General features: G+C 34.0%; 16 non-coding genes across 16 annotated transcripts; 8 read left to right on the top strand and 8 right to left on the bottom strand.

Moving 5' to 3' along the window:
- Positions 1–997: 997 nt before the first annotated feature.
- Positions 998–1,069, top strand: TRNAQ-CUG (transfer RNA glutamine (anticodon CUG)). Its single transcript has one exon. It is a non-coding gene; the product is annotated as a tRNA-Gln (tRNA).
- Positions 1,070–1,895: 826 nt separating this feature from the next.
- TRNAQ-UUG (transfer RNA glutamine (anticodon UUG)) lies at positions 1,896–1,967 on the bottom strand. The gene has a single exon. It is a non-coding gene; the product is annotated as a tRNA-Gln (tRNA).
- Positions 1,968–3,517: 1,550 nt separating this feature from the next.
- On the top strand, positions 3,518–3,589 carry TRNAQ-CUG (transfer RNA glutamine (anticodon CUG)). Its single transcript has one exon. It is a non-coding gene; the product is annotated as a tRNA-Gln (tRNA).
- Positions 3,590–4,415: 826 nt separating this feature from the next.
- TRNAQ-UUG (transfer RNA glutamine (anticodon UUG)) lies at positions 4,416–4,487 on the bottom strand. Its single transcript has one exon. It is a non-coding gene; the product is annotated as a tRNA-Gln (tRNA).
- A 1,550-nt stretch (positions 4,488–6,037) lies between these two features.
- On the top strand, positions 6,038–6,109 carry TRNAQ-CUG (transfer RNA glutamine (anticodon CUG)). The gene has a single exon. It is a non-coding gene; the product is annotated as a tRNA-Gln (tRNA).
- An 826-nt stretch (positions 6,110–6,935) lies between these two features.
- Positions 6,936–7,007, bottom strand: TRNAQ-UUG (transfer RNA glutamine (anticodon UUG)). The gene has a single exon. It is a non-coding gene; the product is annotated as a tRNA-Gln (tRNA).
- Positions 7,008–8,557: 1,550 nt separating this feature from the next.
- On the top strand, positions 8,558–8,629 carry TRNAQ-CUG (transfer RNA glutamine (anticodon CUG)). Its single transcript has one exon. It is a non-coding gene; the product is annotated as a tRNA-Gln (tRNA).
- An 826-nt stretch (positions 8,630–9,455) lies between these two features.
- On the bottom strand, positions 9,456–9,527 carry TRNAQ-UUG (transfer RNA glutamine (anticodon UUG)). Its single transcript has one exon. It is a non-coding gene; the product is annotated as a tRNA-Gln (tRNA).
- A 1,550-nt stretch (positions 9,528–11,077) lies between these two features.
- TRNAQ-CUG (transfer RNA glutamine (anticodon CUG)) lies at positions 11,078–11,149 on the top strand. The gene has a single exon. It is a non-coding gene; the product is annotated as a tRNA-Gln (tRNA).
- An 826-nt stretch (positions 11,150–11,975) lies between these two features.
- On the bottom strand, positions 11,976–12,047 carry TRNAQ-UUG (transfer RNA glutamine (anticodon UUG)). The gene has a single exon. It is a non-coding gene; the product is annotated as a tRNA-Gln (tRNA).
- A 1,550-nt stretch (positions 12,048–13,597) lies between these two features.
- TRNAQ-CUG (transfer RNA glutamine (anticodon CUG)) lies at positions 13,598–13,669 on the top strand. Its single transcript has one exon. It is a non-coding gene; the product is annotated as a tRNA-Gln (tRNA).
- An 826-nt stretch (positions 13,670–14,495) lies between these two features.
- On the bottom strand, positions 14,496–14,567 carry TRNAQ-UUG (transfer RNA glutamine (anticodon UUG)). The gene has a single exon. It is a non-coding gene; the product is annotated as a tRNA-Gln (tRNA).
- A 1,550-nt stretch (positions 14,568–16,117) lies between these two features.
- On the top strand, positions 16,118–16,189 carry TRNAQ-CUG (transfer RNA glutamine (anticodon CUG)). The gene has a single exon. It is a non-coding gene; the product is annotated as a tRNA-Gln (tRNA).
- An 826-nt stretch (positions 16,190–17,015) lies between these two features.
- TRNAQ-UUG (transfer RNA glutamine (anticodon UUG)) lies at positions 17,016–17,087 on the bottom strand. The gene has a single exon. It is a non-coding gene; the product is annotated as a tRNA-Gln (tRNA).
- A 1,550-nt stretch (positions 17,088–18,637) lies between these two features.
- Positions 18,638–18,709, top strand: TRNAQ-CUG (transfer RNA glutamine (anticodon CUG)). Its single transcript has one exon. It is a non-coding gene; the product is annotated as a tRNA-Gln (tRNA).
- An 826-nt stretch (positions 18,710–19,535) lies between these two features.
- On the bottom strand, positions 19,536–19,607 carry TRNAQ-UUG (transfer RNA glutamine (anticodon UUG)). The gene has a single exon. It is a non-coding gene; the product is annotated as a tRNA-Gln (tRNA).
- Positions 19,608–19,707: the final 100 nt, after the last annotated feature.

Raw genomic sequence — 19,707 nt, 5'->3', positions numbered from 1 at the left:
ATGAAAAGTTGTTGCCTCTCCACATTTGAAACATGAGCTTCTTCTCCTTACTCTTCTATATGTCATGAAATTGAGATAGTCACTTTTTACTCAATTTTGATCTAACAATATAGTTGATTTATACAAAGCATATCATATGATTTGTGAATAATCTTAAAAGAGAAAATTAGATCAGTACCTGTGAGGCCTCCAAGCAAAAGCTTATGTTTCACGATTGCAGATCGACTGTTGAAAATCAGCATGAAAAACGTTTTATTTCACAATTTCCATACTAATATACAAAAACATTTGTACTATCTGAATGATACCGTCATTGTGGTTCTCTAGGTTTGATTTAAGAACACTTCTCTTTCAAAATGTGCTAAATTCGCCTTATCAATAGCGCAGAAAGCTTCAAAAAGGGATGCTGGGAATCAGGCCTCTGAAATGCATTTCAGAAAAACAGGATAGGATTTCTTAATGTCACACTATTTTGTGTAGGAATGTGATGTAAACGTATTATAATGTTTGTATTTCTGTAACTTGTTCAAGCTGATGGACGTTTTGAAAGGAATCAATAATTCTCTCTTTCAACCTACTGGTGTTGGATTTGAGCTATCAATAAACAAAGGTGACAGAAATAGAAAAGGTCAAGAGTAATAAAATAGTACCCCCAAGATTTGGACTGGTACCTTTGCATGCAAAGTCCAACGTGCCAATCATTGCTCTTTGGCGCAGCCCATGTGAGAGACAAAGAAATGGGTGTATTAGTTTGGAAATGTAAAATGTTTTAATATGTTACAGTCAAAGATGATCATTATGATATAACTTGCCTATCCTGATAAACGTTTGCATATTTAACACTGTTAAGGAGAATGTATCTGAACAGAATCAAATCACATTATAGCTCTTTACACTATGAGCATTCAACAGAGATATCGTTTCATCAATGTAAGAAATGCCCCCGCACTAATGCGCTCTCTTTTGTCTCAATGGAAAAATGACTCATGTATGGGAGGGTTCCATGGTGTAATGGTTAGCACTCTGGACTCTGAATCCAGCGATCCGAGTTCAAATCTCGGTGGGACCTGCTTGAATTATGAGATTTACTATTTCACCCATTTCTTAGAATTTGGTCTTGGAAAAACATAACGTCAATGTTTTATACTGATACTTATCAACGTATAAGTATGCATCTATGTATACATAGCTATATCCGTCTAGATAGCGATAAGACTATATAAAGAAATCAATTATTCATAAACATATGTATTGAAGCTGAAAACTAAAAACTGTTGTTTCCCATCCACAATTTAAACGTTAGGTTCATTTCCTCTCTCATCTATATGACCAGTAATGAGATAGTTAATTTTTGCTGATTTCTTATATGACAACATGCTTGACTTACACAGTGCATTTAATTGTGAATTTCTTTGAAAGAGAAATTCAGATTATTACCTTTGACACGTCTTTCGAAAGATTTTACTTTATGGTTATGGATTTACTTTAGAAAATCAGAGTGTAAATATATGTGTGTCTGAATTTCACGATTGTTATTCAAAACGTCATATCTTCTGTCCCCATAATACACAATTTGATTCCTCAAGTTTTGTTTTAATGAAGGATTTCCAATTAAAAAGTTCCATCTTCCCCTTATCAATAACAGTAAGATTTAAGAAAGTAATATCTTGCATCAGCCCCCTGTGATGAGTTTGAGAAAACAGAGTCAGCTCGCAAAATGTCTCATTATTTTGAGCCATTTAATTTCCATGTTTTCTAAAAGTTCTATCATTTGCTCACATCGAATAGACTTTCAGAATACAATCAATAAATTAATGTTTCACTCTACCCGTGTTAGATTTGTGATATTTATGAATACACTTGACAGAAAAAGATTTGATCAACAGTCATGAAAGTGGTCCCACCGAGATTTGAACTCGGATCCTTGGATTCAAAGTCCAAAGTGCTAACCATTACACCATGGAACCTCCCATGTGACAAGGGAGCAAATTGCTGCAGCAATGTGAACATTTCAAAGTTTTTAATGTTCTACAGTCAAAGACCAACAGAATGTTATTACTTTTCTATTCTGTTCAACTTTTGCAAATTGAACTATGTTAGGGAAGGATGTTGCCCAGAGGACTCAAGTAACGCTATCACTCTGTTGAACAGTACTTTTTATGTGAGATACGATTTTGCAATAAAATATAAGATTCCCCCGTGAATGCAATCTCTTCTCTCAAAATGAAAAGCTCAACCTGGTACAGGTGGTTTGATGGTATCATGCTTAGCACTCTAGACTCTGAAAACCGGGATCTGAGTACAAATCACAGTGGGACTTATCTAAACTTTACGATTTTCTTTTTCCATTCAGTTCTTAGAATTATTAATTGGAAAAACATCTCATTTACTTATAAACTTGTACATATCCACTTTACACGTATGTATCTCCCTATATCTTGCTATATGTCTCTGTATATTTATAGGACAACATAAACACATACATTATAAAAATGCATATAATTAGTAGAGGTGAAAATAATGAAAAGTTGTTGCCTCTCCACATTTGAAACATGAGCTTCTTCTCCTTACTCTTCTATATGTCATGAAATTGAGATAGTCACTTTTTACTCAATTTTGATCTAACAATATAGTTGATTTATACAAAGCATATCATATGATTTGTGAATAATCTTAAAAGAGAAAATTAGATCAGTACCTGTGAGGCCTCCAAGCAAAAGCTTATGTTTCACGATTGCAGATCGACTGTTGAAAATCAGCATGAAAAACGTTTTATTTCACAATTTCCATACTAATATACAAAAACATTTGTACTATCTGAATGATACCGTCATTGTGGTTCTCTAGGTTTGATTTAAGAACACTTCTCTTTCAAAATGTGCTAAATTCGCCTTATCAATAGCGCAGAAAGCTTCAAAAAGGGATGCTGGGAATCAGGCCTCTGAAATGCATTTCAGAAAAACAGGATAGGATTTCTTAATGTCACACTATTTTGTGTAGGAATGTGATGTAAACGTATTATAATGTTTGTATTTCTGTAACTTGTTCAAGCTGATGGACGTTTTGAAAGGAATCAATAATTGTCTCTTTCAACCTACTGGTGTTGGATTTGAGCTATCAATAAACAAAGGTGACAGAAATAGAAAAGGTCAAGAGTAATAAAATAGTACCCCCAAGATTTGGACTGGTACCTTTGCATGCAAAGTCCAACGTGCCAATCATTGCTCTTTGGCGCAGCCCATGTGAGAGACAAAGAAATGGGTGTATTAGTTTGGAAATGTAAAATGTTTTAATATGTTACAGTCAAAGATGATCATTATGATATAACTTGCCTATCCTGATAAACGTTTGCATATTTAACACTGTTAAGGAGAATGTATCTGAACAGAATCAAATCACATTATAGCTCTTTACACTATGAGCATTCAACAGAGATATCGTTTCATCAATGTAAGAAATGCCCCCGCACTAATGCGCTCTCTTTTGTCTCAATGGAAAAATGACTCATGTATGGGAGGGTTCCATGGTGTAATGGTTAGCACTCTGGACTCTGAATCCAGCGATCCGAGTTCAAATCTCGGTGGGACCTGCTTGAATTATGAGATTTACTATTTCACCCATTTCTTAGAATTTGGTCTTGGAAAAACATAACGTCAATGTTTTATACTGATACTTATCAACGTATAAGTATGCATCTATGTATACATAGCTATATCCGTCTAGATAGCGATAAGACTATATAAAGAAATCAATTATTCATAAACATATGTATTGAAGCTGAAAACTAAAAACTGTTGTTTCCCATCCACAATTTAAACGTTAGGTTCATTTCCTCTCTCATCTATATGACCAGTAATGAGATAGTTAATTTTTGCTGATTTCTTATATGACAACATGCTTGACTTACACAGTGCATTTAATTGTGAATTTCTTTGAAAGAGAAATTCAGATTATTACCTTTGACACGTCTTTCGAAAGATTTTACTTTATGGTTATGGATTTACTTTAGAAAATCAGAGTGTAAATATATGTGTGTCTGAATTTCACGATTGTTATTCAAAACGTCATATCTTCTGTCCCCATAATACACAATTTGATTCCTCAAGTTTTGTTTTAATGAAGGATTTCCAATTAAAAAGTTCCATCTTCCCCTTATCAATAACAGTAAGATTTAAGAAAGTAATATCTTGCATCAGCCCCCTGTGATGAGTTTGAGAAAACAGAGTCAGCTCGCAAAATGTCTCATTATTTTGAGCCATTTAATTTCCATGTTTTCTAAAAGTTCTATCATTTGCTCACATCGAATAGACTTTCAGAATACAATCAATAAATTAATGTTTCACTCTACCCGTGTTAGATTTGTGATATTTATGAATACACTTGACAGAAAAAGATTTGATCAACAGTCATGAAAGTGGTCCCACCGAGATTTGAACTCGGATCCTTGGATTCAAAGTCCAAAGTGCTAACCATTACACCATGGAACCTCCCATGTGACAAGGGAGCAAATTGCTGCAGCAATGTGAACATTTCAAAGTTTTTAATGTTCTACAGTCAAAGACCAACAGAATGTTATTACTTTTCTATTCTGTTCAACTTTTGCAAATTGAACTATGTTAGGGAAGGATGTTGCCCAGAGGACTCAAGTAACGCTATCACTCTGATGAACAGTACTTTTTATGTGAGATACGATTTTGCAATAAAATATAAGATTCCCCCGTGAATGCAATCTCTTCTCTCAAAATGAAAAGCTCAACCTGGTACAGGTGGTTTGATGGTATCATGCTTAGCACTCTAGACTCTGAAAACCGGGATCTGAGTACAAATCACAGTGGGACTTATCTAAACTTTACGATTTTCTTTTTCCATTCAGTTCTTAGAATTATTAATTGGAAAAACATCTCATTTACTTATAAACTTGTACATATCCACTTTACACGTATGTATCTCCCTATATCTTGCTATATGTCTCTGTATATTTATAGGACAACATAAACACATACATTATAAAAATGCATATAATTAGTAGAGGTGAAAATAATGAAAAGTTGTTGCCTCTCCACATTTGAAACATGAGCTTCTTCTCCTTACTCTTCTATATGTCATGAAATTGAGATAGTCACTTTTTACTCAATTTTGATCTAACAATATAGTTGATTTATACAAAGCATATCATATGATTTGTGAATAATCTTAAAAGAGAAAATTAGATCAGTACCTGTGAGGCCTCCAAGCAAAAGCTTATGTTTCACGATTGCAGATCGACTGTTGAAAATCAGCATGAAAAACGTTTTATTTCACAATTTCCATACTAATATACAAAAACATTTGTACTATCTGAATGATACCGTCATTGTGGTTCTCTAGGTTTGATTTAAGAACACTTCTCTTTCAAAATGTGCTAAATTCGCCTTATCAATAGCGCAGAAAGCTTCAAAAAGGGATGCTGGGAATCAGGCCTCTGAAATGCATTTCAGAAAAACAGGATAGGATTTCTTAATGTCACACTATTTTGTGTAGGAATGTGATGTAAACGTATTATAATGTTTGTATTTCTGTAACTTGTTCAAGCTGATGGACGTTTTGAAAGGAATCAATAATTGTCTCTTTCAACCTACTGGTGTTGGATTTGAGCTATCAATAAACAAAGGTGACAGAAATAGAAAAGGTCAAGAGTAATAAAATAGTACCCCCAAGATTTGGACTGGTACCTTTGCATGCAAAGTCCAACGTGCCAATCATTGCTCTTTGGCGCAGCCCATGTGAGAGACAAAGAAATGGGTGTATTAGTTTGGAAATGTAAAATGTTTTAATATGTTACAGTCAAAGATGATCATTATGATATAACTTGCCTATCCTGATAAACGTTTGCATATTTAACACTGTTAAGGAGAATGTATCTGAACAGAATCAAATCACATTATAGCTCTTTACACTATGAGCATTCAACAGAGATATCGTTTCATCAATGTAAGAAATGCCCCCGCACTAATGCGCTCTCTTTTGTCTCAATGGAAAAATGACTCATGTATGGGAGGGTTCCATGGTGTAATGGTTAGCACTCTGGACTCTGAATCCAGCGATCCGAGTTCAAATCTCGGTGGGACCTGCTTGAATTATGAGATTTACTATTTCACCCATTTCTTAGAATTTGGTCTTGGAAAAACATAACGTCAATGTTTTATACTGATACTTATCAACGTATAAGTATGCATCTATGTATACATAGCTATATCCGTCTAGATAGCGATAAGACTATATAAAGAAATCAATTATTCATAAACATATGTATTGAAGCTGAAAACTAAAAACTGTTGTTTCCCATCCACAATTTAAACGTTAGGTTCATTTCCTCTCTCATCTATATGACCAGTAATGAGATAGTTAATTTTTGCTGATTTCTTATATGACAACATGCTTGACTTACACAGTGCATTTAATTGTGAATTTCTTTGAAAGAGAAATTCAGATTATTACCTTTGACACGTCTTTCGAAAGATTTTACTTTATGGTTATGGATTTACTTTAGAAAATCAGAGTGTAAATATATGTGTGTCTGAATTTCACGATTGTTATTCAAAACGTCATATCTTCTGTCCCCATAATACACAATTTGATTCCTCAAGTTTTGTTTTAATGAAGGATTTCCAATTAAAAAGTTCCATCTTCCCCTTATCAATAACAGTAAGATTTAAGAAAGTAATATCTTGCATCAGCCCCCTGTGATGAGTTTGAGAAAACAGAGTCAGCTCGCAAAATGTCTCATTATTTTGAGCCATTTAATTTCCATGTTTTCTAAAAGTTCTATCATTTGCTCACATCGAATAGACTTTCAGAATACAATCAATAAATTAATGTTTCACTCTACCCGTGTTAGATTTGTGATATTTATGAATACACTTGACAGAAAAAGATTTGATCAACAGTCATGAAAGTGGCCCCACCGAGATTTGAACTCGGATCCTTGGATTCAAAGTCCAAAGTGCTAACCATTACACCATGGAACCTCCCATGTGACAAGGGAGCAAATTGCTGCAGCAATGTGAACATTTCAAAGTTTTTAATGTTCTACAGTCAAAGACCAACAGAATGTTATTACTTTTCTATTCTGTTCAACTTTTGCATATGGAACTATGTTAGGGAAGGATGTTGCCCAGAGGACTCAAGTAACGCTATCACTCTGTTGAACAGTACTTTTTATGTGAGATACGATTTTGCAATAAAATATAAGATTCCCCCGTGAATGCAATCTCTTCTCTCAAAATGAAAAGCTCAACCTGGTACAGGTGGTTTGATGGTATCATGCTTAGCACTCTAGACTCTGAAAACCGGGATCTGAGTACAAATCACAGTGGGACTTATCTAAACTTTACGATTTTCTTTTTCCATTCAGTTCTTAGAATTATTAATTGGAAAAACATCTCATTTACTTATAAACTTGTACATATCCACTTTACACGTATGTATCTCCCTATATCTTGCTATATGTCTCTGTATATTTATAGGACAACATAAACACATACATTATAAAAATGCATATAATTAGTAGAGGTGAAAATAATGAAAAGTTGTTGCCTCTCCACATTTGAAACATGAGCTTCTTCTCCTTACTCTTCTATATGTCATGAAATTGAGATAGTCACTTTTTACTCAATTTTGATCTAACAATATAGTTGATTTATACAAAGCATATCATATGATTTGTGAATAATCTTAAAAGAGAAAATTAGATCAGTACCTGTGAGGCCTCCAAGCAAAAGCTTATGTTTCACGATTGCAGATCGACTGTTGAAAATCAGCATGAAAAACGTTTTATTTCACAATTTCCATACTAATATACAAAAACATTTGTACTATCTGAATGATACCGTCATTGTGGTTCTCTAGGTTTGATTTAAGAACACTTCTCTTTCAAAATGTGCTAAATTCGCCTTATCAATAGCGCAGAAAGCTTCAAAAAGGGATGCTGGGAATCAGGCCTCTGAAATGCATTTCAGAAAAACAGGATAGGATTTCTTAATGTCACACTATTTTGTGTAGGAATGTGATGTAAACGTATTATAATGTTTGTATTTCTGTAACTTGTTCAAGCTGATGGACGTTTTGAAAGGAATCAATAATTGTCTCTTTCAACCTACTGGTGTTGGATTTGAGCTATCAATAAACAAAGGTGACAGAAATAGAAAAGGTCAAGAGTAATAAAATAGTACCCCCAAGATTTGGACTGGTACCTTTGCATGCAAAGTCCAACGTGCCAATCATTGCTCTTTGGCGCAGCCCATGTGAGAGACAAAGAAATGGGTGTATTAGTTTGGAAATGTAAAATGTTTTAATATGTTACAGTCAAAGATGATCATTATGATATAACTTGCCTATCCTGATAAACGTTTGCATATTTAACACTGTTAAGGAGAATGTATCTGAACAGAATCAAATCACATTATAGCTCTTTACACTATGAGCATTCAACAGAGATATCGTTTCATCAATGTAAGAAATGCCCCCGCACTAATGCGCTCTCTTTTGTCTCAATGGAAAAATGACTCATGTATGGGAGGGTTCCATGGTGTAATGGTTAGCACTCTGGACTCTGAATCCAGCGATCCGAGTTCAAATCTCGGTGGGACCTGCTTGAATTATGAGATTTACTATTTCACCCATTTCTTAGAATTTGGTCTTGGAAAAACATAACGTCAATGTTTTATACTGATACTTATCAACGTATAAGTATGCATCTATGTATACATAGCTATATCCGTCTAGATAGCGATAAGACTATATAAAGAAATCAATTATTCATAAACATATGTATTGAAGCTGAAAACTAAAAACTGTTGTTTCCCATCCACAATTTAAACGTTAGGTTCATTTCCTCTCTCATCTATATGACCAGTAATGAGATAGTTAATTTTTGCTGATTTCTTATATGACAACATGCTTGACTTACACAGTGCATTTAATTGTGAATTTCTTTGAAAGAGAAATTCAGATTATTACCTTTGACACGTCTTTCGAAAGATTTTACTTTATGGTTATGGATTTACTTTAGAAAATCAGAGTGTAAATATATGTGTGTCTGAATTTCACGATTGTTATTCAAAACGTCATATCTTCTGTCCCCATAATACACAATTTGATTCCTCAAGTTTTGTTTTAATGAAGGATTTCCAATTAAAAAGTTCCATCTTCCCCTTATCAATAACAGTAAGATTTAAGAAAGTAATATCTTGCATCAGCCCCCTGTGATGAGTTTGAGAAAACAGAGTCAGCTCGCAAAATGTCTCATTATTTTGAGCCATTTAATTTCCATGTTTTCTAAAAGTTCTATCATTTGCTCACATCGAATAGACTTTCAGAATACAATCAATAAATTAATGTTTCACTCTACCCGTGTTAGATTTGTGATATTTATGAATACACTTGACAGAAAAAGATTTGATCAACAGTCATGAAAGTGGTCCCACCGAGATTTGAACTCGGATCCTTGGATTCAAAGTCCAAAGTGCTAACCATTACACCATGGAACCTCCCATGTGACAAGGGAGCAAATTGCTGCAGCAATGTGAACATTTCAAAGTTTTTAATGTTCTACAGTCAAAGACCAACAGAATGTTATTACTTTTCTATTCTGTTCAACTTTTGCAAATTGAACTATGTTAGGGAAGGATGTTGCCCAGAGGACTCAAGTAACGCTATCACTCTGTTGAACAGTACTTTTTATGTGAGATACGATTTTGCAATAAAATATAAGATTCCCCCGTGAATGCAATCTCTTCTCTCAAAATGAAAAGCTCAACCTGGTACAGGTGGTTTGATGGTATCATGCTTAGCACTCTAGACTCTGAAAACCGGGATCTGAGTACAAATCACAGTGGGACTTATCTAAACTTTACGATTTTCTTTTTCCATTCAGTTCTTAGAATTATTAATTGGAAAAACATCTCATTTACTTATAAACTTGTACATATCCACTTTACACGTATGTATCTCCCTATATCTTGCTATATGTCTCTGTATATTTATAGGACAACATAAACACATACATTATAAAAATGCATATAATTAGTAGAGGTGAAAATAATGAAAAGTTGTTGCCTCTCCACATTTGAAACATGAGCTTCTTCTCCTTACTCTTCTATATGTCATGAAATTGAGATAGTCACTTTTTACTCAATTTTGATCTAACAATATAGTTGATTTATACAAAGCATATCATATGATTTGTGAATAATCTTAAAAGAGAAAATTAGATCAGTACCTGTGAGGCCTCCAAGCAAAAGCTTATGTTTCACGATTGCAGATCGACTGTTGAAAATCAGCATGAAAAACGTTTTATTTCACAATTTCCATACTAATATACAAAAACATTTGTACTATCTGAATGATACCGTCATTGTGGTTCTCTAGGTTTGATTTAAGAACACTTCTCTTTCAAAATGTGCTAAATTCGCCTTATCAATAGCGCAGAAAGCTTCAAAAAGGGATGCTGGGAATCAGGCCTCTGAAATGCATTTCAGAAAAACAGGATAGGATTTCTTAATGTCACACTATTTTGTGTAGGAATGTGATGTAAACGTATTATAATGTTTGTATTTCTGTAACTTGTTCAAGCTGATGGACGTTTTGAAAGGAATCAATAATTGTCTCTTTCAACCTACTGGTGTTGGATTTGAGCTATCAATAAACAAAGGTGACAGAAATAGAAAAGGTCAAGAGTAATAAAATAGTACCCCCAAGATTTGGACTGGTACCTTTGCATGCAAAGTCCAACGTGCCAATCATTGCTCTTTGGCGCAGCCCATGTGAGAGACAAAGAAATGGGTGTATTAGTTTGGAAATGTAAAATGTTTTAATATGTTACAGTCAAAGATGATCATTATGATATAACTTGCCTATCCTGATAAACGTTTGCATATTTAACACTGTTAAGGAGAATGTATCTGAACAGAATCAAATCACATTATAGCTCTTTACACTATGAGCATTCAACAGAGATATCGTTTCATCAATGTAAGAAATGCCCCCGCACTAATGCGCTCTCTTTTGTCTCAATGGAAAAATGACTCATGTATGGGAGGGTTCCATGGTGTAATGGTTAGCACTCTGGACTCTGAATCCAGCGATCCGAGTTCAAATCTCGGTGGGACCTGCTTGAATTATGAGATTTACTATTTCACCCATTTCTTAGAATTTGGTCTTGGAAAAACATAACGTCAATGTTTTATACTGATACTTATCAACGTATAAGTATGCATCTATGTATACATAGCTATATCCGTCTAGATAGCGATAAGACTATATAAAGAAATCAATTATTCATAAACATATGTATTGAAGCTGAAAACTAAAAACTGTTGTTTCCCATCCACAATTTAAACGTTAGGTTCATTTCCTCTCTCATCTATATGACCAGTAATGAGATAGTTAATTTTTGCTGATTTCTTATATGACAACATGCTTGACTTACACAGTGCATTTAATTGTGAATTTCTTTGAAAGAGAAATTCAGATTATTACCTTTGACACGTCTTTCGAAAGATTTTACTTTATGGTTATGGATTTACTTTAGAAAATCAGAGTGTAAATATATGTGTGTCTGAATTTCACGATTGTTATTCAAAACGTCATATCTTCTGTCCCCATAATACACAATTTGATTCCTCAAGTTTTGTTTTAATGAAGGATTTCCAATTAAAAAGTTCCATCTTCCCCTTATCAATAACAGTAAGATTTAAGAAAGTAATATCTTGCATCAGCCCCCTGTGATGAGTTTGAGAAAACAGAGTCAGCTCGCAAAATGTCTCATTATTTTGAGCCATTTAATTTCCATGTTTTCTAAAAGTTCTATCATTTGCTCACATCGAATAGACTTTCAGAATACAATCAATAAATTAATGTTTCACTCTACCCGTGTTAGATTTGTGATATTTATGAATACACTTGACAGAAAAAGATTTGATCAACAGTCATGAAAGTGGCCCCACCGAGATTTGAACTCGGATCCTTGGATTCAAAGTCCAAAGTGCTAACCATTACACCATGGAACCTCCCATGTGACAAGGGAGCAAATTGCTGCAGCAATGTGAACATTTCAAAGTTTTTAATGTTCTACAGTCAAAGACCAACAGAATGTTATTACTTTTCTATTCTGTTCAACTTTTGCATATGGAACTATGTTAGGGAAGGATGTTGCCCAGAGGACTCAAGTAACGCTATCACTCTGTTGAACAGTACTTTTTATGTGAGATACGATTTTGCAATAAAATATAAGATTCCCCCGTGAATGCAATCTCTTCTCTCAAAATGAAAAGCTCAACCTGGTACAGGTGGTTTGATGGTATCATGCTTAGCACTCTAGACTCTGAAAACCGGGATCTGAGTACAAATCACAGTGGGACTTATCTAAACTTTACGATTTTCTTTTTCCATTCAGTTCTTAGAATTATTAATTGGAAAAACATCTCATTTACTTATAAACTTGTACATATCCACTTTACACGTATGTATCTCCCTATATCTTGCTATATGTCTCTGTATATTTATAGGACAACATAAACACATACATTATAAAAATGCATATAATTAGTAGAGGTGAAAATAATGAAAAGTTGTTGCCTCTCCACATTTGAAACATGAGCTTCTTCTCCTTACTCTTCTATATGTCATGAAATTGAGATAGTCACTTTTTACTCAATTTTGATCTAACAATATAGTTGATTTATACAAAGCATATCATATGATTTGTGAATAATCTTAAAAGAGAAAATTAGATCAGTACCTGTGAGGCCTCCAAGCAAAAGCTTAGGTTTCACGATTGCAGATCGACTGTTGAAAATCAGCATGAAAAACGTTTTATTTCACAATTTCCATACTAATATACAAAAACATTTGTACTATCTGAATGATACCGTCATTGTGGTTCTCTAGGTTTGATTTAAGAACACTTCTCTTTCAAAATGTGCTAAATTCGCCTTATCAATAGCGCAGAAAGCTTCAAAAAGGGATGCTGGGAATCAGGCCTCTGAAATGCATTTCAGAAAAACAGGATAGGATTTCTTAATGTCACACTATTTTGTGTAGGAATGTGATGTAAACGTATTATAATGTTTGTATTTCTGTAACTTGTTCAAGCTGATGGACGTTTTGAAAGGAATCAATAATTGTCTCTTTCAACCTACTGGTGTTGGATTTGAGCTATCAATAAACAAAGGTGACAGAAATAGAAAAGGTCAAGAGTAATAAAATAGTACCCCCAAGATTTGGACTGGTACCTTTGCATGCAAAGTCCAACGTGCCAATCATTGCTCTTTGGCGCAGCCCATGTGAGAGACAAAGAAATGGGTGTATTAGTTTGGAAATGTAAAATGTTTTAATATGTTACAGTCAAAGATGATCATTATGATATAACTTGCCTATCCTGATAAACGTTTGCATATTTAACACTGTTAAGGAGAATGTATCTGAACAGAATCAAATCACATTATAGCTCTTTACACTATGAGCATTCAACAGAGATATCGTTTCATCAATGTAAGAAATGCCCCCGCACTAATGCGCTCTCTTTTGTCTCAATGGAAAAATGACTCATGTATGGGAGGGTTCCATGGTGTAATGGTTAGCACTCTGGACTCTGAATCCAGCGATCCGAGTTCAAATCTCGGTGGGACCTGCTTGAATTATGAGATTTACTATTTCACCCATTTCTTAGAATTTGGTCTTGGAAAAACATAACGTCAATGTTTTATACTGATACTTATCAACGTATAAGTATGCATCTATGTATACATAGCTATATCCGTCTAGATAGCGATAAGACTATATAAAGAAATCAATTATTCATAAACATATGTATTGAAGCTGAAAACTAAAAACTGTTGTTTCCCATCCACAATTTAAACGTTAGGTTCATTTCCTCTCTCATCTATATGACCAGTAATGAGATAGTTAATTTTTGCTGATTTCTTATATGACAACATGCTTGACTTACACAGTGCATTTAATTGTGAATTTCTTTGAAAGAGAAATTCAGATTATTACCTTTGACACGTCTTTCGAAAGATTTTACTTTATGGTTATGGATTTACTTTAGAAAATCAGAGTGTAAATATATGTGTGTCTGAATTTCACGATTGTTATTCAAAACGTCATATCTTCTGTCCCCATAATACACAATTTGATTCCTCAAGTTTTGTTTTAATGAAGGATTTCCAATTAAAAAGTTCCATCTTCCCCTTATCAATAACAGTAAGATTTAAGAAAGTAATATCTTGCATCAGCCCCCTGTGATGAGTTTGAGAAAACAGAGTCAGCTCGCAAAATGTCTCATTATTTTGAGCCATTTAATTTCCATGTTTTCTAAAAGTTCTATCATTTGCTCACATCGAATAGACTTTCAGAATACAATCAATAAATTAATGTTTCACTCTACCCGTGTTAGATTTGTGATATTTATGAATACACTTGACAGAAAAAGATTTGATCAACAGTCATGAAAGTGGCCCCACCGAGATTTGAACTCGGATCCTTGGATTCAAAGTCCAAAGTGCTAACCATTACACCATGGAACCTCCCATGTGACAAGGGAGCAAATTGCTGCAGCAATGTGAACATTTCAAAGTTTTTAATGTTCTACAGTCAAAGACCAACAGAATGTTATTACTTTTCTATTCTGTTCAACTTTTGCATATTGAACTATGTTAGGGAAGGATGTTGCCCAGAGGACTCAAGTAACGCTATCACTCTGTTGAACAGTACTTTTTATGTGAGATACGATTTTGCAATAAAATATAAGATTCCCCCGTGAATGCAATCTCTTCTCTCAAAATGAAAAGCTCAACCTGGTACAGGTGGTTTGATGGTATCATGCTTAGCACTCTAGACTCTGAAAACCGGGATCTGAGTACAAATCACAGTGGGACTTATCTAAACTTTACGATTTTCTTTTTCCATTCAGTTCTTAGAATTATTAATTGGAAAAACATCTCATTTACTTATAAACTTGTACATATCCACTTTACACGTATGTATCTCCCTATATCTTGCTATATGTCTCTGTATATTTATAGGACAACATAAACACATACATTATAAAAATGCATATAATTAGTAGAGGTGAAAATAATGAAAAGTTGTTGCCTCTCCACATTTGAAACATGAGCTTCTTCTCCTTACTCTTCTATATGTCATGAAATTGAGATAGTCACTTTTTACTCAATTTTGATCTAACAATATAGTTGATTTATACAAAGCATATCATATGATTTGTGAATAATCTTAAAAGAGAAAATTAGATCAGTACCTGTGAGGCCTCCAAGCAAAAGCTTATGTTTCACGATTGCAGATCGACTGTTGAAAATCAGCATGAAAAACGTTTTATTTCACAATTTCCATACTAATATACAAAAACATTTGTACTATCTGAATGATACCGTCATTGTGGTTCTCTAGGTTTGATTTAAGAACACTTCTCTTTCAAAATGTGCTAAATTCGCCTTATCAATAGCGCAGAAAGCTTCAAAAAGGGATGCTGGGAATCAGGCCTCTGAAATGCATTTCAGAAAAACAGGATAGGATTTCTTAATGTCACACTATTTTGTGTAGGAATGTGATGTAAACGTATTATAATGTTTGTATTTCTGTAACTTGTTCAAGCTGATGGACGTTTTGAAAGGAATCAATAATTGTCTCTTTCAACCTACTGGTGTTGGATTTGAGCTATCAATAAACAAAGGTGACAGAAATAGAAAAGGTCAAGAGTAATAAAATAGTACCCCCAAGATTTGGACTGGTACCTTTGCATGCAAAGTCCAACGTGCCAATCATTGCTCTTTGGCGCAGCCCATGTGAGAGACAAAGAAATGGGTGTATTAGTTTGGAAATGTAAAATGTTTTAATATGTTACAGTCAAAGATGATCATTATGATATAACTTGCCTATCCTGATAAACGTTTGCATATTTAACACTGTTAAGGAGAATGTATCTGAACAGAATCAAATCACATTATAGCTCTTTACACTATGAGCATTCAACAGAGATATCGTTTCATCAATGTAAGAAATGCCCCCGCACTAATGCGCTCTCTTTTGTCTCAATGGAAAAATGACTCATGTATGGGAGGGTTCCATGGTGTAATGGTTAGCACTCTGGACTCTGAATCCAGCGATCCGAGTTCAAATCTCGGTGGGACCTGCTTGAATTATGAGATTTACTATTTCACCCATTTCTTAGAATTTGGTCTTGGAAAAACATAACGTCAATGTTTTATACTGATACTTATCAACGTATAAGTATGCATCTATGTATACATAGCTATATCCGTCTAGATAGCGATAAGACTATATAAAGAAATCAATTATTCATAAACATATGTATTGAAGCTGAAAACTAAAAACTGTTGTTTCCCATCCACAATTTAAACGTTAGGTTCATTTCCTCTCTCATCTATATGACCAGTAATGAGATAGTTAATTTTTGCTGATTTCTTATATGACAACATGCTTGACTTACACAGTGCATTTAATTGTGAATTTCTTTGAAAGAGAAATTCAGATTATTACCTTTGACACGTCTTTCGAAAGATTTTACTTTATGGTTATGGATTTACTTTAGAAAATCAGAGTGTAAATATATGTGTGTCTGAATTTCACGATTGTTATTCAAAACGTCATATCTTCTGTCCCCATAATACACAATTTGATTCCTCAAGTTTTGTTTTAATGAAGGATTTCCAATTAAAAAGTTCCATCTTCCCCTTATCAATAACAGTAAGATTTAAGAAAGTAATATCTTGCATCAGCCCCCTGTGATGAGTTTGAGAAAACAGAGTCAGCTCGCAAAATGTCTCATTATTTTGAGCCATTTAATTTCCATGTTTTCTAAAAGTTCTATCATTTGCTCACATCGAATAGACTTTCAGAATACAATCAATAAATTAATGTTTCACTCTACCCGTGTTAGATTTGTGATATTTATGAATACACTTGACAGAAAAAGATTTGATCAACAGTCATGAAAGTGGCCCCACCGAGATTTGAACTCGGATCCTTGGATTCAAAGTCCAAAGTGCTAACCATTACACCATGGAACCTCCCATGTGACAAGGGAGCAAATTGCTGCAGCAATGTGAACATTTCAAAGTTTTTAATGTTCTACAGTCAAAGACCAACAGAATGTTATTACTTTTCTATTCTGTTCAACTTTTGCATATGGAACTATGTTAGGGAAGGATGTTGCCCAGAGGACTCAAGTAACGCTATCACTCTGTTGAACAGTACTTTTTATGTGAGATACGATTTTGCAATAAAATATAAGATTCCCCCGTGAATGCAATCTCTTCTCTCAAAATGAAAAGCTCAACCTGGTACAGGTGGTTTGATGGTATCATGCTTAGCACTCTAGACTCTGAAAACCGGGATCTGAGTACAAATCACAGTGGGACTTATCTAAACTTTACGATTTTCTTTTTCCATTCAGTTCTTAGAATTATTAATTGGAAAAACATCTCATTTACTTATAAACTTGTACATATCCACTTTACACGTATGTATCTCCCTATATCTTGCTATATGTCTCTGTATATTTATAGGACAACATAAACACATACATTATAAAAATGCATATAATTAGTAGAGGTGAAAATAATGAAAAGTTGTTGCCTCTCCACATTTGAAACATGAGCTTCTTCTCCTTACTCTTCTATATGTCATGAAATTGAGATAGTCACTTTTTACTCAATTTTGATCTAACAATATAGTTGATTTATACAAAGCATATCATATGATTTGTGAATAATCTTAAAAGAGAAAATTAGATCAGTACCTGTGAGGCCTCCAAGCAAAAGCTTAGGTTTCACGATTGCAGATCGACTGTTGAAAATCAGCATGAAAAACGTTTTATTTCACAATTTCCATACTAATATACAAAAACATTTGTACTATCTGAATGATACCGTCATTGTGGTTCTCTAGGTTTGATTTAAGAACACTTCTCTTTCAAAATGTGCTAAATTCGCCTTATCAATAGCGCAGAAAGCTTCAAAAAGGGATGCTGGGAATCAGGCCTCTGAAATGCATTTCAGAAAAACAGGATAGGATTTCTTAATGTCACACTATTTTGTGTAGGAATGTGATGTAAACGTATTATAATGTTTGTATTTCTGTAACTTGTTCAAGCTGATGGACGTTTTGAAAGGAATCAATAATTGTCTCTTTCAACCTACTGGTGTTGGATTTGAGCTATCAATAAACAAAGGTGACAGAAATAGAAAAGGTCAAGAGTAATAAAATAGTACCCCCAAGATTTGGACTGGTACCTTTGCATGCAAAGTCCAACGTGCCAATCATTGCTCTTTGGCGCAGCCCATGTGAGAGACAAAGAAATGGGTGTATTAGTTTGGAAATGTAAAATGTTTTAATATGTTACAGTCAAAGATGATCATTATGATATAACTTGCCTATCCTGATAAACGTTTGCATATTTAACACTGTTAAGGAGAATGTATCTGAACAGAATCAAATCACATTATAGCTCTTTACACTATGAGCATTCAACAGAGATATCGTTTCATCAATGTAAGAAATGCCCCCGCACTAATGCGCTCTCTTTTGTCTCAATGGAAAAATGACTCATGTATGGGAGGGTTCCATGGTGTAATGGTTAGCACTCTGGACTCTGAATCCAGCGATCCGAGTTCAAATCTCGGTGGGACCTGCTTGAATTATGAGATTTACTATTTCACCCATTTCTTAGAATTTGGTCTTGGAAAAACATAACGTCAATGTTTTATACTGATACTTATCAACGTATAAGTATGCATCTATGTATACATAGCTATATCCGTCTAGATAGCGATAAGACTATATAAAGAAATCAATTATTCATAAACATATGTATTGAAGCTGAAAACTAAAAACTGTTGTTTCCCATCCACAATTTAAACGTTAGGTTCATTTCCTCTCTCATCTATATGACCAGTAATGAGATAGTTAATTTTTGCTGATTTCTTATATGACAACATGCTTGACTTACACAGTGCATTTAATTGTGAATTTCTTTGAAAGAGAAATTCAGATTATTACCTTTGACACGTCTTTCGAAAGATTTTACTTTATGGTTATGGATTTACTTTAGAAAATCAGAGTGTAAATATATGTGTGTCTGAATTTCACGATTGTTATTCAAAACGTCATATCTTCTGTCCCCATAATACACAATTTGATTCCTCAAGTTTTGTTTTAATGAAGGATTTCCAATTAAAAAGTTCCATCTTCCCCTTATCAATAACAGTAAGATTTAAGAAAGTAATATCTTGCATCAGCCCCCTGTGATGAGTTTGAGAAAACAGAGTCAGCTCGCAAAATGTCTCATTATTTTGAGCCATTTAATTTCCATGTTTTCTAAAAGTTCTATCATTTGCTCACATCGAATAGACTTTCAGAATACAATCAATAAATTAATGTTTCACTCTACCCGTGTTAGATTTGTGATATTTATGAATACACTTGACAGAAAAAGATTTGATCAACAGTCATGAAAGTGGCCCCACCGAGATTTGAACTCGGATCCTTGGATTCAAAGTCCAAAGTGCTAACCATTACACCATGGAACCTCCCATGTGACAAGGGAGCAAATTGCTGCAGCAATGTGAACATTTCAAAGTTTTTAATGTTCTACAGTCAAAGACCAACAGAATGTTATTACTTTTCTAT

The sequence above is a fragment of the Lissotriton helveticus genome, chromosome 4_1 (genome assembly GCF_964261635.1).
Source record: "Lissotriton helveticus chromosome 4_1, aLisHel1.1, whole genome shotgun sequence".
NCBI classification, from domain to species: domain Eukaryota; kingdom Metazoa; phylum Chordata; class Amphibia; order Caudata; family Salamandridae; genus Lissotriton; species Lissotriton helveticus.
Note: the sequence above shows the minus strand (reverse complement) of the source record. Positions and strands in the feature narration are given on the sequence as shown.